We start from the raw sequence: 16,338 nt of genomic DNA on the forward strand, positions 1-16,338 counted from the left end.
AATTGATAAATGGGACATCATGAAAATGGAAAGCTTCTGTAAGGCAAAAGACATAATAAGACAAATTGGCAACCGACAGATTGTGTAAAAGTCTTCAGAAAACCCACATCTGATAGAGGGGGTAATATCCAAAATATATAAAGAACTAAAGAAGCTAACCACCAAAAAACCCATATAACACAATCAAAAAATGGAAAATAGAACTAAACTGAGAATCCACAACAAAGGAATCTTGAATCGTTGAGAAGTACCTAAAGAAATGTTCAGTCCTTAGTGATCAGAAAAGTGCAACACCTCACACCAATCAGAACCTCAGCTGAAAACACATGTGGAAAACACATGTGAAGAATGAAAACTCCTTCATTGTTGGTGGGATTGCAAACTGGCCCAACCACTCTGAAAATGCATCTGGATGTTTCTCAGAAAATTGGAACAAATCTACCTGAAGACCCAGCAATACCAGTCTTAGGAATAGACCTAAGAGAGGTAACTCAGTCCCAAAAGGACATGCATGATATGCACTCACTAATAAGTAGATCAGAGAGAGAGAGAGAGAGAGAGAGAGAGAGAGAGAGAGAGAGAGAGAGAGAGAGAGAGAGAGAGAGGCAGAGACAAACAGAGACAGACAGACAGAAAGAGACAGACAGAGAGAGACAGAGAGAGGGGGTAAGAAGAAGAAGCAGGAGAAGAAGGAGAAGAAGAAGAAGAAGAAGAAGAAGAAGAAGAAGAAGAAGAAGAAGAAGAAGAAGAAGAAGAAGAAGAAGAAGAAGAAGAAGAAGAAGAAGAAGAAGAAGAAGAAAGAGGAGGAGGAGGAGCAGGAGGAGGAGAAGGAGAAGGAGAAGGAGAAGGAGAAGGAGAAGGAAGGAGAAGGAGAAGGAGAAGGAGAAGGAGAAGGAGAAGGAGAAGGAGAAGGAGAAGGAGAAGGAGAAGGAGAAGGAGAAGGAGAAGGAGAAGGAGAAGGAGAAGGAGAAGGAGAAGGAGAAGGAGAAGGAGAAGGAGAAGGAGAAGGAGAAGGAGAAGAAGAAGAAGAAGAAGAAGAAGAAGAAGAAGAAGAAGAAGAAGAAGAAGAAGAAGAAGAAGAAGAAGAAGAAGAAGAAGAAGAAGAAGAAGAAGAAGAAGAAGAAGAGAAGACAAGAGAAGAAAAGAGAAGAGAAGACCCAAGATACAGTCCACAGAACTCAAAAAGGTCAACAAGCTTAAGGGCTCAAGTGAGGACTCCGCAGTCTCACTAGGGAGAAGAAAGGAGGAAGGGAAAGTGGACTGAGGGGGTGGGGAAGGAAAGGGGAACTTGATCTGGTATTGGGTGAGGGAAAAGGACAGAAGGAAGCCCTGAGGGCCAGCAGAAAGAATGGACACAGACAACTTCAGAAGGAAGGAGGTTGGTGGTACCCTACCAGAGACCTGGGAGGTGAGAGCCTCTCAGGATTCAAAGGGAGGGGCCTTAGATGAAAAGCTGGACAATATGTAGAGGGAACTTATAGAGCCCATCTCCAGCAGGAAGTCAGGGCATCAAGTGAAGGAAAAGGTGCCATCGCACTGTTAAAACTCTGACCCACATCTGTTCCTGTCTGAAAGAACTGAAAGGATGGAAATGGAGAGGAGCCTGAGGAAAAGAAGAAGGTACAGAGACAGGCTTAAAGTGGGATCCAGCTCAACGGGAGGTCCTAAGGCCTGACACTATTACTGAGGTTATGGAGTGCTAATGAAAAGGGACCTAGCATAACAACTCTCCCGATGACCCAACAAGAAGCTGAAAGAGTCAGATGTAGATATTTGCAAATGGACAGAAGCTGCTGACCTCTGTGTTGAATTAGGGAAAGACTGGAAGAAGCTGAGGAGGAGGGTGGCCCTGTAGGACGACCAGCAGTCTCAATTAACCTGCACCCCTGAGATCTCTCAAACAGTGAGACCACCAATCAGGCAGCATGCACCAGGTGATATGAGGCCCTCAACACATATACAGCAGATGATTGTTGGGTCAGGGTTCAGTCAGTATAGATGCCTCCAACAGATTGGAGGCCCCAGCGAGTTTAGAGGTCTGGTTGGGTGGGAACATCCTCTTGGAAACAGGGGGTGGAGAGGGGGTATGGGATGTTGAACAGTCGGAGGGTAGACAGGGGTTGGAAATAAAATCTGGAGTGTAAATAAATAAATAAATAAAGACAAAAAAAGGTACTCCTAGATTATAGCTGTACATTTTCTCTATTTATTCTTACAGCCTAATTCTAATGCCCACCGCTACTTATCCATGCTTGTTTTTAAGGCAAATTTTATTCTATTGCCTTGTTCTTATGAGGTGAATAGTAATTGGTCAACAATTGCTTATTAGAAGCCGATGATGCTATGACATGTCTATAATCCCAAAAGGCAGAAATCTGAGGCAACAGGTGCTGAGGCTAGTATGAATCAAATCGCATGCGTCTGTCCCAAAATTAAAGAGTGAAAGTTAAATAAGAGAGGGGTAAGGGAAAGGGAGGGAAAGGGAGGGAGAGAGGATGGAGGGAGGGAGGAGAGGAAGGAGGAGAGAGAGAGAGAGAGAGAGAGAGAGAGAGAGAGAGAGAGAGAGAGAGAGAGAGAGAGGAGAGAGAAAAACATATGCTAGCTGCATAAGAAAATTTTACTTCAATACTTCAAATTCCTGTTGTTTCTCCAAAAGACTAAAATCAAATAAGATGAAAAAAATTATTAAGAATTCTACAATCATATTTTTCTGTCTACAATCTTTGACCCACCAGGCTTGTGTTAGATTGTCGATTGATTTAGCACCAGAAATCTCAAGAAAGGAAGACAATGCGGTCCCCTGATGTAAGATTGTGAAAATAGGGTATAGGAACTTGGAGGTACAGCACAAACCCAAGACTGCATCTAGGGAAAGAACCCTAGCTCTGAAAACAGAAGCATGAGAAGCATTTGCAGTTTTCACTGAGACTGAAGTGAAACTGTGTGAGGAAACAGTCATAGCTAACCAAATTCCCAGGAAACAAAGCAGAGATAGCTTATATGTGATAATCCTTTCATCTTAAATATTGAGATCTACTAATTTTAAAATAACCCAACCTTTCTCTTCATAATGAGCTATGGCTTCTTTTTTACTTTTAAATAAATCCAATGAGTTAGAAACATAGACTATGAAGAATGCAAATGTGAATAGATTTTTCAATAGACTAAACTGGCTAAATTGTTTCATTCAAGGCACATCTGAATGCTGTGAACATAGAACTGAAATTCTGCTGTATCAGTCTCTTTGATGCAGTGCGGAAACCACAGGCTTTTAAATTCCTGGCACATTTGGAGGTTTTCAGAGCATAGCCACCTTTATTTTGGCAAGAAAACAAGGTAGAGGCTTCATGGGGGAACTTATCCACAGAATGTGCTGCATCTGCGGTTCCATTATACTGACATCATTGAAAAAAATGTTTTCAAACTCTGCATTCTGATTCTTTATCCAACCCCAATGAACAGCCTAAACACCTGCAAAATGAAGTCTTTCTAAACCCTTTCTCACGTAGCAACATTTATTGCAAAAGTCATGCATGGAATATAAATAAAATGCTTATTTTACATCTTGTCTATACATAGGAACACTTCAAATATAGTACAGAGTCATAGTTTTAGATTTATTCTGAAATACTGATTTAGGAAAATGTGTCTTTTATGACATATTTTAGAGTTTTTTGGTTTCTATTGTTCATAAAGCATTGGAGGGACTGTCAGCCTTTGCTCTCAGAGCATATACTAATAACCACAATTCACCCAACTATATAGAAGCTTGCAAAAGATTCAGGTGCACGCATACATGCACACAGACATATAGACACAAACAAAGAAATTCAGGAGTTTATTGCTACCCCTGTGACTATAATTTGGAGAAAATTGCTTTAAAACTCTGTTTCTGGATTTGATTACTGAAATGTTTAGACTTCTGTGCCCAAAGAGTTTGGAGAACAATTGCATGTAATTGTCACCTCTGTTTTAGAAATATTAGGTGTCTTTGAAGCATTGGAACTCTCTCACTAAAAATTTCAGACAGAGTATGCCCCAAGGCAATGATGTGTGGGTATATATAATTATTCTACTGAAATTCATTCTGCAAACAGCATGGGGCTTTGGGAAATTTTGACTTATTTCAGTTTTGTCCTCCTACAGTGTATATACCCTCATCAGGTTTAAAGGGAGGTTCAGTAACCCTATTATAAACATTTGGAAGGCTAGATATGAAGAAAGCAACTTCTCCTGCCCAAATTGAAGTATGAAGTTAGGACTCAGCATGAATTTCTAAGTAAGCACTTGCTAAACCAACTCTTTTGAGGCATATTGCAAAGGTGACCAGTGGGAAGTCCAGGAAAGTACATTAATAGGAATGTCACTGTTAGAAAATGACTCTTTGTGGAGTGAGGATCAGACGTTGTTAATACCATGTTACATTATAATGCAGGAATGAAATGATAATGGCATTTTAACAGTTATCATGTTAACAGTCACTTTGAAACAAATTACTTTCAAATGTGTTTTCCTTTTATTGTTTTAGCTAAATTAAACAGGGTCCGTGATTATCTTTTTGGATTAGTGGCATTTTGGGGCAGATTGTTATGTTTAGATTAATTTCTTCAATTTTGTAGTAGATATACAATTGTTATTTACAGGAAGTAATGAAGAGAGATATTGGTGTGCAGCTTATGACTCTGAATTGAAGCAGCCCTATATAGAAGGAAAACTTTCTAGAAAACATGAGAACATAATGTAATTTACTAAGCTCAGAAGTAAAAAACAAAATTAATAAAATAATAATAATAATAACAATAATAATAGCAATAATAATAAACTCCTAAAGCTGCTCCAAAATTATAAAAGAAGTAAAGTGTAAAGTGTAAAGACTCTCATTGGTTCAAGTTGGATAGAGAACCTAGGCGAGTTGCTTTGTAAGTCAAATGCCATACTGAGTTAAGCTTTTCAGTGATGCAGTCTTCTCTAAGTACATCCATACATATAAGCTTCCAAAGTACATTGTGGTATAACCCACCATAACTCACTGCTTTACCAAGGTATTCTGGAAGAACTCAGTTCTGTGGTTGTTTGTTGGTGCCCTATCTGATTAAGAAGATATTCTTATATGTCTATTTTGTGTGTCGATTACATAAATCAAAGTAAAAATAAATATATACATACAAATATATGTTGGTAGAAAATATTCATGTATGAATATTTTCCAAAGTGATCGGTATGTCTACGGAAAATTGACCTTATAGAAAAAAGTCAATTATAGAAAAGCAGAAGCAGCAGGTAGTTTTAACAAAAAATAGTTAATAAAACCTCTGATGAAAATATCTATGAGAAGATTTATATAAGCAAAAGAATTTCAAATAATGTAGAGCCATTTACAAAGAATCTATACATATTTCCTTTCTTTTTAGCTTTGGTCCACTCCTTTGAGACTTGATACCAATAGGAATACTACAGATATATTTGATTTCCATCCTATTTGGTAAACAAACACAATTGTGATTTATTGCTTTCTGTATTTGTATGAATTAAAGAGTGTCTGAAGTGATGTTTAAATGCAATCTGATATCCCTAGGTCCAATATTTACAAAGTGTTATGTTTTCTTACAATAAATTATGATGATATATTTTCCCAGAGATCATTGGCCCTAGAGGCAGAATTAGTACCTAATACGGTTACTCCCCTAAACTTTAGGAGATAAAGTAACATGAGATTCAAATGACTCTTCGTGAGAAATTACTATACCCAGGGGAAAGTTTAAGTGCAAATACTTAAGTGAATTTTAATATCAGAATGTTCTTTATTCACATATGTGATGGCAATGTTTCATTCACGTATTACCTCAGGGTATGTTTTATATTCACCATAACAAATTACTGTAGGCTGGGTGGATTAAGCATCTAACATTTATTTTTTTTTATAGTCTGACAGCTAAGTCTAAGATCAAGAGGCAGGCAGGTTTGTTCTCTTTTGAGTTTTTTTTTGGGGGGGGTTGATTTTTGGTTTTTTGGGTTTGGTTTTTTAGAGACAGGGTTTCTCTGTATAACTCTGGCTGTCCTGGAACTCACTCTATAGACCAGGCTGGCCTCAAACTCAGAAATCTGCTTGCCTCTGTCTCCCAGAGTGTTTGGGATTACAGACATGAGACACCATTGCACGGCTCTGTTCTCTTTTGAATACCTCTCCCATTAGTCCATAGAAAATTGTCATTTCCAGATGTCTTACAATAATCACTTTGACTTCTGTGCTGTTTTTTGTTTTGTTCTAGATGTCCAGTAGATTAGAAACTATAATAATGGTTTCAGAAAACATTTAACTCTGCTTTAATACCATAAAACCAAATATATGTATTTGCTAAAATGTAAGATTTCAACATGTACATTTGAAGTTACAATACATCCTCTATGTACAAAGCATTTTCCTATTTGAATTCAAGTACAATATCAACTTTTATTTTTATTCTATTTTTGAAATTATTTTTAACATATGCAAATGTCATCATTAATATGCAAATTTTATGCTGCTGTGAGTGTACAATTTTTCCCCTATCAAACCCTAAATATTCAAAGGAATGTAGGCTACAACACGTTTTTGTTGGTGCTATTGTTATGCTCTACATTATTTAACTCATGGCCATTGTATATGTAAGTACATATATGCATATTTTAAATAAAATTATATTATAGAAACATATTTAAGCATATATACACATATATACAAATATATGTGCTTACATTTCTGTAGTAGAAATTAAGAGGGTAAGAATGACACACTTCATGCAAGGATAACTGTTTCTTGTAGTACCAGCATTTTATATTACCCAAATTATTCTCTCACAATGGATTAAATTAGATACGAGAAACAGAGCATTGTATCTGAAAATAATGATTCCTACCACACCAGGATGAAATCACACAATTGTTTTGTGTGTATTAACTGGTCTCTGTTTTCTAGGGAACATTATCTCTGTTTAAAACTGAGACAGAACTGATCAGAATCGAGATCAATGCCAGTCATCTCTCTAAGGAATGAATCGCTTACTCAGATCCCCTCACAAAATTAGCACCTTCTCCATTCCTCTGAGCATGGTTTTCATAATTCTTGTATTTAAGACACAATTTCATTGTGTTTTGTAAAGGTCAATTTTATCATTTAAAATTCTATTATTATCATAATGTTCTTACCTTAGTTCCGGGTTGTTTTACTGGCTTGATTTCATTTATTGAGCAGAAACTATAGAAAATTGCTTACAAATATCTGTGAAAAGATTTTTGATCTACAAGAGGAAACTTTTTGAGTAAATTGAGGAAAAGTCAGCTACTTACAGGACAAAGAATGGAGAAAACGTCCTTAGAATGAATGTAAAATATGGACTATTGTAACTCCGGGCTTGCCCCAGGCACTAGCTGACAAGGAAAGAAAGAAAAGGTTATAGCTATTCTTGAGGAAGCCCCCAATTCTCCATTTTATTCTACTTCATAATCTTTGAACATTAAACTGTGGAGATATTTGAACTCGAGAGTCACTGAATTTGAGTATCTCGCAATGCTTACGGAGTCCCTTTTTATCAGGTTATAAATGCTAGGTCATCAGGTTCAGCTGCAGATTTTCAGGGGAGAGAAATCCAAATTTTTATGCTATTAAAAATCTATCATTCTTTAACCTTTAACTTTCGGTGTGAAACCACATATAATTCAATTTAATTGCAGCAGAGTATAAGATCGTATTTTCTTATCACTATATTACTCTTAGGTCTCAATGCACAAATGACTGAAGTGCCTATTTAACATGTCAAACTTGACTTTAACATCAGTTCTCCAAGTAGGCCCCAGTCCTACATTTTACAAGTGATGGCCAGGATACCCTGTCCCCTACCCTAAACTTCTCCAGCCTAGGGACTGGGCTGCCATTTCATATATAACTTAGCCATTTTGATTACCAGGCCTTTTACCCTTTGGTCTACACCTTACCCTCCTGGCCACTTAGTCTAGCTCTCTACTCTTTCCTTTTGTTCTCCTTACAGGGATTGGTTAAGGGTCCTGTTCACTGTGCACTCTCTCCTATAATAAACCTTCCCCACCATACCTAGAAATAGTCATATCCTTATTCATCCTTCCTTCCTTCCTTCCTTCCTTCCTTCCTTCCTTCCTTCCTTCCTTCCTTCCCTCCTCCTTTCTCCCTCCCTCCCTCCTTTTCTTTCTTTCTTCCTTCCTTCCTTCCTTCCTTCCTTCCTTCCTTCCTTCCTTCCTTCCTTCCTTCCTTCCTTTCTTTCTTTCTTTCTTTCTTTCTTTCTTTCTTTCTTTCTTTCTTTCTTTCTTTTTCTTTCTTTCTTTCTTTTTCTTTCTGTCTGTCTTTCTTTCATTTATTGATTATTTTATTTATTTACATTTCAAACCTTATCCCCTTTCCCAGTCTCCCCTCTGTTAAACCCCTATTTCCCCCTACCCTTTGCCTCTAAAAGGGTACTCTCCCCCCTCCACAACTCCTGCCTCACCCTTCTAGCATCCCCCTTTGGTGGAGTAATAAGCCACCACAGGACAAAGTCCATCCCCTCCCATTGACATGAGATAAAGCAATGCTCTGCTTCATATGTAGCAGGACCCATGGACCCACCCATATATATTCTTTGGTTGGTGATTCCGTTTATATTAATTAATTAATTAATTAATTAATTAACTAATTAATTCTCCTTTTTTCTTCTTCTCTTCTTTTTCTTATTTTTTTGCTTGTCATTTTTCTGGCTTGACTTTGATATGATAAATAGGCACTTTAGCCATTTGTTCAAAATTTGAGACCAATAATCACTGGTAAAATGGTGGGATTTACATATCATGTTTTTGGCCCTCAGCACAAACATTAGGGTGTGTTCAGTGATATGAAGGGTGATTACAACACTCTCTACAAGTGTAATCATTCATAGCCCAAATTCTCAAGTTTGCTTTAGAAAGATGCCATTATGATAAAATCCAAAAAGAAAAAGAAAAGAAAAAAGGATAGGTGTATGATATGTGTGTGTTTGTGTGTGTGTGTGTGTGTGTGTGTGTGTGTGTGTGTGTGTGCCAGAGCTACCCAGCAATTGCAATGCTAGGAACAGAAATGCATGTGGGGGTCCTAGGTATTCTCTTCTGCAGGGAGCTTTTACTGAGAGGCTTTGAAGGAATGAGTTCCAAGTCTAATTCCCCTGTATTATGAGAAGACAGTCCAACTGTGTGATTAATTAGTTTGTTTTGGTTACCGAAGACCTTCTCAAAGTCAGAAAAATGGATATGATGACCACAGGAAATGACTTTAGTTCCAGGAAAATAAGCGTATCTCATGCACCCAAATCTATTGAATGAAAAAAAAAAAATCACTGGAACTGCGAACTTTCTCTACACACATTGTTTTATATTGTACATACATTAATACATGACAGATTTGGAATGATTTAATTGCTGTTTTGTTTTCTGTTGGCATAACATATTTTATTCCTTTGACATTCATGTTTTAGAGTCACTGATACTGTGGATTAGAAATACCAGGTATATTTTCCAATATCAAAAATAGCCATATGTTTTTTTCTTTGCAGCAGCAGGGCAACCTCCAATTTTCTTGCAGAGAAATACACTTATCTGATTCAGAACTCAGTGTTTACACATAGCAGCTGCTGACAGAGTTGTAAACTAGCACGTAAGAATTAAAATGCATCACCACATGTTGGAAAAGTCTGTGTAGAGCTGCTAAAGAAAAACCTAATATTTAGCACAGCATATGCTGTCTTTCAGTAAAATACATGGGTACTTACAGAAAAAAATCTTTTGATTTAATTTGCTCCACAAAAGTAGTATATAGATTTAACACATTTAAGTATTTATTCACTTTTATTTTTACTCATTTTGAGCCTGAATCTCATATACTTCATGTTGGATTAAAAATGAATATGTAGTGAGGGTGGGTTTGAATTTAATGTCTCTCTGACTCAACCTCTGAGTGCTGAGAATACAGACAACCACACCGGCTTTGAAGAGGGCTTGGATCAAAGGCAAAGATCTGGTCATGTTTCAAAAGCACTCTACCAACTACTGTATCCCCACCTGAAGTACATTGCTGTTTTTGAAAACATTAGACAATTGAGTGAGAAGAAGAAATGGATCTAGAACTTGATCAAGTCTTCTTGTCTAGTCTAACTATAGTCTACTCTACTCCTCCCTCAATGTGCTACATGTAGGTATTATATTGTTATCCACAATTGCTAAAAATGGTATTTAGCAAATACTTTTTTTTAAATCTAATGGTAACTAAAAGTTAAACAATGCACAAAACTACTGCCTCCAAAAAGGCATCTATGAATACAATGGAGCATGGGACACTGTGGTATGGTGGGGAATCCCTTGGGTATATTCCCAAGAGTGGAATAGTTGGGTATTCAAGTAGATCTATTTACAATTTTCTGAGAAACCTCAAGAATAATTTCCAGAGTGATTGTACCAGTTTTCTATCCCTCCAGAAATGGAGGAGTGTTCTCTCTCCATGTCCTCACCAACATGTGTTGTTACCTGAGTTTTTTATTAGTGTAAGGTGGAATATCAAGGTCCTTTTGGTTAACAAGTAGAAGGACCCAAGTGAGGATGCTTCAATACCACTCAGGAGGGAAAATAAAACAATCACAATCAGGCAGAGAGAGGGAGGGACCTTGGTGGGAAAGGGTAAGGGGAGGCAAAAGGCCTGACATTATTACTAATGCTATAGTGGGCTTACAGACAGGAGCCTACCACGGTTGTTCTCCAAGAGGCCCAACAAGCTAAAATGTATTTGATTCACAACTTACATGAGGTTCTCTTCCTCAACATGATGGAAGGAAAGGAAGTCCAGTGACCAGCCCAACTTCGAATCTATCTCAAGGGAAGGCTCCAATGGCTGACACTATTACTGATGCTATGGTATACTTACACACAGGAGCCTAGCATGACTGGCCTTCAAGTACCCTAACAAGCAGCTGACTGACACAGATGCTGATACTTACAGCCAACCAATGGACTGAAGTTGGGGACCACTGTGCTTGAATTAGGAAAAGTCTAGAAGACTTGAGGAAGAGGGAAACCTCATAGAAAGACCGACCATAAGTCTGAACTAACTCAGAAAACTGAGATCTCTCAGACACTCAACTGGGTAGCATGCATTAAGTGGTCCAAGATCCCAGACACATATACAGGAGAGAATTGCCTGGTCGGACCTCACTGAGAGAAGACACTCTTAAATCTAGAGGGACTTAGGGCCCTAGGGAGTGAAGAGTTGTGGGGGTACATCCTATTGGGGACAGGGGGAGGAGGAATGGGATATAGGAACTCTGGAAGGCAGACAGGTTGGAGAGCAACATCTGGATTATAAAAAAATACCAAAAGTAATTAATAAAAAACAAAACAAATTGCAAAATGCAAAAACAAACAAACAAAACTAGTATCTCACCTTTTGCCCTTTTTTTCCTTTTGTCTGATTAGAGTTGTGATAATAATAAAAGTTTCTCTGTAGCATAATGCCTAACCATTACATGTCAGGACTTTGAAGTACACATCTTTGGATAGTGATGGCAGGAAAGGTTTAGAGATCTGGCAGGAAACTTTCTATGGCTTTGCTTGATGTCCCCTATTTGTGGATACATTTGCTAAGAAGAGACAATAAAACCCAAACATCTGAGGCAGCCAACCTCTTTAATCAATAGTCTGTCTTCCGTCTAGCATTCCTATGTTTTCAGTATTTTGTCTGGAGAAAACATCCTTTGACATGTCTTAACTTTTCTTAAGATGCTAAAGGAACCATGTCCAGAGGGTCCAAGGTACATTGCTCATAGATCTTTGATGTCTTCAAATGGATTTTTATGTACTTATAATTCATACGAAGTCTCTAAACTTTCTCTGCACAAATGATAGTCTTGGTATGGGTATTCATTTATATTTCAAACACAATCCAGATGTTAAATATTTAAATGTAATATATATCATACAAATATCTAGGCTACATCAAGAATAAAAGTGAAAGTTTTAATAACAGATATTACTAAATATATAAAATGAAATTAGGAATTTCAATACTTGATGAATTATATAATAATTACATTATACTTTCTGTTTCCTAGTTTATAAATCTACCAAAACAGTCTGCTGCAATTTACATATCACAAGCTATAATATATTCTTTTTTATGAAGAGTGGTACAATATGACATTGTAATTTATAATTGTGTAAATTCATTCTCTACCAGCTCTAGATAGAAAATATCTGAAAATAGGTTTTTCCTGGCTATAGTTATAGTTTTAGAAGTATTAAGTTTATGATTAGCTACTATTTTGCATGAGAGAGTAGCACTCCAATTATTTTTCCGTTGATTTGATTGTCTTATTAACTTTTATAATAATGCTTGTGGTTATATTAGGTACAGCTAGTTTATTCTTAATAATTTCAATATCTCAAGATTGTCAACTTAATCACATGCACTTTTTTACTGTGCTCTATAGAACAAATCATTATGATGTACATCTTAAATATGTTCACTAGAGCTATGTTAATGGTTATGTATATTATCTGTGATAGAATGGCTAATTATTTCAAAGTATGCTAATCTCTGCAGCATACAGTATAATTTGTTATCTGGTACAATTCTGACAATAACTATATCTAAAATCATATTGGGAAAGGAGGGGAAGTGTACCTCATAGCTATACCTCATATTAGGCAATTCAATACTAAGAAAATACTCGTAGGTCATGGTAGCACAAATCTGTATACCTAACACATATGAGCTGAAACAGGTGACTGAGTTGAGGAGACTTCAGATGCTTAGTAAGATATTTTTGCTAAAAGATAATTAAACAAAACAAAACCTAAGAATTATTTGTTATATTTTTGAGTGCGAGGGAGGGGGGTATTGTTCTATTGGTCAGTAGCCTAAGGGATCCAGAGGGTTTTTTTTAATTTTTTTCTTTAACAGAAATGTAGCTTTAAGCCGGGAAGAGGTGGCATATGCTTTTAATCCCAGCACTTGGGAAGCAAAAGCAGGCAGTTTTCTGAGTTCGAGGCCAGCCTGGTCTACAGAGTGAATTCCAGGACAGCCAGGGCTACACACAGAAACCCTCTCTTGAAAAAACAGAAATCAGAAAACAAAACAAAAACAAAGAAAGAAATGTAGCTTTAATGTTGACTGTGGGTTCAGCCTATTTCCAGCCCCTTTAAGGAGTAGTAAATCTTTCTTAGTTTATGTGTCAATTGGGATACTCTCAGCACACTCACAATACCTGTACTTGCAAAGTTTTACCAAATAAGGTAGAAGAGGAGAACCATGGATACCTGGGCTTAAGACTCCTGAACCTGGTATCCTGTGTGTAAATGCTTCTTAAGTACTTCCTAAAGATGTGATCCATCCTTCCAGTGACCAGGCTACTTGGCTGCAGTCCATCTTCTACACCTGGCAACATTAGCAAGATGTTCAGTGTCAAGAGACAGCATCTAAAGGATGATGTCCATGGCGAGCTTCAGTTCTGTCTTAGGGGATACTGAGTAAAAGACACATGAAGGGCATTCTAAACCCTGTCTTTTGGGTTTGTGGTGAAGCTCTGAATGCCTCATGTCACCAGTCATGCTCACTATAATGCCTTGACTCATTTTCCAGGAACTAAAACTGTGCAGATATGTTAGTGCTACTTATATTTTTTTTTTATAAAAATTATGTGTTTGATTGCCCCTCTCACAAGGGATAGACTTATGATGGTGAATTATTATCAACAATTTGAATAATGAGTAGTACTGTAGCATGCAAACTTTGGTGTGATCTTCTTTCTTCTTGGGTTTTGTATGGTCTGAGAGTTGTATAATGAGTATTCCAAGCTTCTCCTTCCACTTTTTTAGTGGATAAGCTAATATCCACTTATCAGCGAGTCCATAACATGCATGTTCTTTTGTGACTGGGTTACCTCACTAAAGATAATATTTTCATGTTTCATCCATTTGCCTGTGAATTTCATGACACCATTTATTTTAATACCTGAGTAGTACTCCATTCTGTAAATATAAAATACTTTCTGAATCCATTCCTCTCTTGAGGGACATCTGGGTTGTTTCCAGCTTCTGGTTGTTATAAATAAGCTACTATGAACATAGTGGAGCACGTGTCCTTATTTGGAGCATCTTCTAGGTATATGCCCAAGAGTGGTATAGTTGGGGTCCTCAGGTAGAATTATTTCCAATTTTCTGAGGAGATACCTGACTGATATCCAGAGTGGTTGTACTTGCTTGCACTCCCACCAGCAGTGGAGGAGTGTTCCTCTTTCTCCACATCCTTGCCAGTGTCTGCTGTCACCTGAGTTTTTGATCTTAGCCATTATGACTTGTGTGAGGTGGAATCTCAGTGTGAGGTTGTTTTGATTTGCATTTCCCTGATGACTAAGGTTGTTTACTCAAGTATCAGCATTTATCTCTCTCATCTTCCTTACTGTAAATGCAATGTGATCAGTTACATTATGACCATCTATCATGCCTTTTTTTCCATGATGAGTTGTATCTTATGGCATTATTCTGTAATCTGTAGCTTGTATTTTTCAAATATTTTGTCACACTAGGGGAAAAGAAGAAATTGTTAGAGTAGATATTTCTCAAAACATTGTTACTGCAACATCAAAATCATGAAAGTTTAACTAAATATATATATATATATATATATATATATATATATACGAGCAATAATGAAATGTAGCCACATATGTACTAAATACATTTAACATAATATTTTATCAAAATGAAACTAACAAGACTAAAGGCAAGTTTATTTATATAAGGAAATGAAAAGAAAGATAGCTAGGAAATACCTTTAAAATTTAAGAAGATCAAATCTGGGTAGAGAACATTAATATATATAATGATTTAATAATAATAAAATTATTTATCATATGCACATATAAAGTATAGAGATCTACTAGATACTGATTAATTGAAATAACTAGTTTTATAAAACTAAGGGTAATGGATATTAAAGACAGATACTGAGTTTTTACCATAGAGGACACTAAAAATTTTCTTTCACATTTATATATTACTTGGACTAAAATGCAATAAATGATTAGTAAGCAAATATTCAAGCTGCTCTAACTAACATCTGTGTTTACTATTTAAAACACAGTGGGGGACCTCATGAAATTACAAAGTTTCTGTAAAGCAAAGGACACCATCAAAAGGACAAATTGGCAACCAACAAATTGGGAAAAGATCTTCACTAACCCTACATCAGATAGAGGGCTAATATCAAATATATACAAAGAACTCAAGAAGTTAGATCCCAGAAAACCAAATAACCCTATTAAAAATGGGGTACAGAGTTAAAGAATTCTCACCCGAAGAACTTCAGATGGCTGAGAAACATCTTTAAAAATGCTCAACTTCATTAGTCATCAGGGAAATGCAAATCAAAACAACCCTGAGATTTCACCTTACACCAGTCAGAACGGCTAAGATTAAAAATTCAGGAGACAGCAGGTGTTGGTGAGGATGTGGAGAAAGAGGAACACTCATCTACTGCTGGTGGAGTTGCAAATTGGTACAACCACTCTGGAAATCAGTCTGGCGGTTCCTCAGACAACTGGGCACCTCACTTCCGGAAGATCCTGCTATACCACTCCGGGGCATATACCCAGAGGATTCCCCAGCATGTAATAAGGATATATGCTCCACTATGTTCATAGCAGCCCTATTTATAATAGCCAGAAACTGGAACGAACCCAGGTATCCCTCAACAGAAGAATGGATGCAAAAAATGTGGTATATACACACAATGGAGTACTATTCAGCCATTAGAAACAATGAATTCATGAAATTCTTAGACAAATGGATGGAGCTGGAGAACATCATACTAAGTGAGGTAACCCGGTCTCAAAAGATCAATCATGGTATGCACTCACTAATAAGTGGATTTTAGCCAGGAAAACTGGAATACCCAAAACATAATCCACACATCAAATGAGGTGCAAGAAGAAAGGAGGAGTGGCCCCTGGTTCTGGAAAGACTCAGTGTAGCAGTATAAGGCAAAACCAGAACAGGAAAGTGGGAAAGGGTGGGTGGGAGATTAGGGGGAGGGAAGGGGGCTTATGTGACTTTTGGGAGTGGGGGACCAGAAAATGGGAAATCATTTGAAATGTAAATAAAAAACATATCGAATAAAATAAAAATGCATCGAAAAGATAAATAAAACACAGTGGGGGAACACAATGGACATCAGATCACTGGCAAATAGCTTGCTTCACATAGATGAGACCATAGATTCAATCACAAGCACTGCCAAAGGGGAGGGGAAATATTCATTTCAGTACAATGAAATGA

General features: G+C 37.1%; 1 long non-coding RNA gene across 1 annotated transcript in view; it reads left to right on the top strand.

Moving 5' to 3' along the window:
- LOC127697517 (uncharacterized) overlaps positions 1-16,338 on the top strand; it is a 1,170,919-nt gene that overhangs the window by 1,110,625 nt on the left and 43,956 nt on the right. The window lies entirely within an intron of this gene.

Source organism: Apodemus sylvaticus, chromosome 12 (assembly GCF_947179515.1).
Source record: "Apodemus sylvaticus chromosome 12, mApoSyl1.1, whole genome shotgun sequence".
Classification (NCBI taxonomy): domain Eukaryota; kingdom Metazoa; phylum Chordata; class Mammalia; order Rodentia; family Muridae; genus Apodemus; species Apodemus sylvaticus.